This window comes from Rhinopithecus bieti, unplaced genomic scaffold, assembly GCF_001698545.2.
Source record: "Rhinopithecus bieti isolate Rb0 unplaced genomic scaffold, ASM169854v2 scaffold_1561, whole genome shotgun sequence".
NCBI classification, from domain to species: domain Eukaryota; kingdom Metazoa; phylum Chordata; class Mammalia; order Primates; family Cercopithecidae; genus Rhinopithecus; species Rhinopithecus bieti.
In genome coordinates, this window is record NW_016803640.1 from 1,656,043 (window position 1) to 1,657,962 (window position 1,920).

Consider the following 1,920-nt stretch of genomic DNA (forward strand, 5'->3'; position numbering starts at 1 on the left):
TTCCCTTTTCTTTTATAGATTTTGTACTTATTTTAATAATAAACACATACTAATTTTATAACAAAAAAATGAAGTCCTTTCCATTTTGAAAAATTAATTCCAATTGAAAAATATTATGCTAGAGCCACTCTCCAGGGTTTTCTTATTCTTAGTGCTGGTATAAGGTACCAGTGATATTATATTTTCAGATATGTTTGACTTTTCTGTCTTATGGTTGAAGATGAGCTTAGGAGTATGGCTGCCTAATTTTGGGGTTTTGAGCCAATGCTCAGTGCACAAAAAGCACCACATCAACTTTAAAGAGAACACTCTGCTTCTTCAGACTGTATTCCATACTTTTTATAGTATTTATTAGCACCAGAACTCTGTGACTGTCTCCCAAAAAACAAGAGTTAAAGATCAAGGAGAGTGAGAAGCAATGAAACTAGATTTAATTAATACTCTGACTTGTCAGCAGCTTTCATGAAAGATTCGTTTGTTGAAGTTGGACCTATTAGCTTAAACAGGGATTAACTCTGACAACTCTGACAGCATGGGCAATGAAGAGTTTATTGGAAATTAACTGAAAACAATACAGTGTTGTGAGATGGGAGGAAGATGATTTAAAGGAAATTATGCCAAGTGTTTTTAATCAGCCAAGGATAAACAAATGCAGACTATCATTTGATGGAGGTATTATAAACTGATAACATGATTTGAAGTGTAAGAATGGCAAATTGTGAAGAATGAATAAAATTACAGAGACAAATAGCAAAAATCTGAAACTAAAATAAAGAGGAACAGTGAATAAATGGGGTTAGCAGAGAATATGGTTTAACAGGGTCTATTCATTTATGAAGAAATTTCAATCCTCGAAATGATACTCGTCTTAGTCTGTGTAGGCTGCTGTAACAAAATACCATAAGCTGAGTAACTTACAAACAACAGAAATTTCTTACAGTTATGCAGGCTGGGAAGTCCAATATCAAGGCAGATTCAGCATCTGGGGTGAGGTCAACCCTTCTGGCTCATAGAAGGCAACTTCCTGCTATATCCCCATACTCTGGAAAGGGCCAATGAGCTCTCTGGGATCTCTTTTATAAGGGCACAAATCCCATTCATGAGAATTTTGTCCTCATGACCTAATCACCTCCCCAAGACTCTACCTCCTAACGCGAGTACCCTGGGGGTTAGGATTTCAATATACAAATTTGGGGGACACAAACATTCAGTCTGTGACATTGACATTTTATCAGTAAGAATTTTCATGAACTCACTTTTAAGATTTATGTTTATGTTTTTTATGCTGATGTTCTCACTTTATAATATTGTTTGTCTGCATAGTTTAAAGAAAAGGACAATGCCCAATTAGAACAGGAGGTATCTTTTGTTGGCCAGCAAAGTATTTTAAGACACCTTTGAGTATAAATACATAGAGATCATTAAGGTAACATCATTTTGTTCTTCTTCTAGATCCACGTTTCACTCAAGATCCCAGAGAGAAAATGTGTGAAAACACATTAGAAGACAATAAACCTCCTTACAATGCTAGCCAATGTTTATTATTGCTTTCTATATGTGAGGAATTGTGTTAAGCACTTAAAAAGATGTTATCCCTCATAATTATTATAACATCTGAAGAAGTAGGTGGGGTGATTTTCTCCAATTTAGATATTATAGGAACTGAAACAACTTGCCCACTAAACAGGTGAGTGAAAGACATAGCATTTATATAGAAAATACCCAGCTCCACAGCTAGTGTTCCTATTCACATCAATAGTGTTTCCTTAGTGGTTTCAATATTACACCTAATACTATTTAATACACAATTAAAGCATCCACCCTATTCTGGGATTTACTGTCAAGAATAGAGCACTGAGCCTGATAAACAGTATCCACTTTGGAATGCATGTTTTTATCCAGCTACTTAATATGACATAA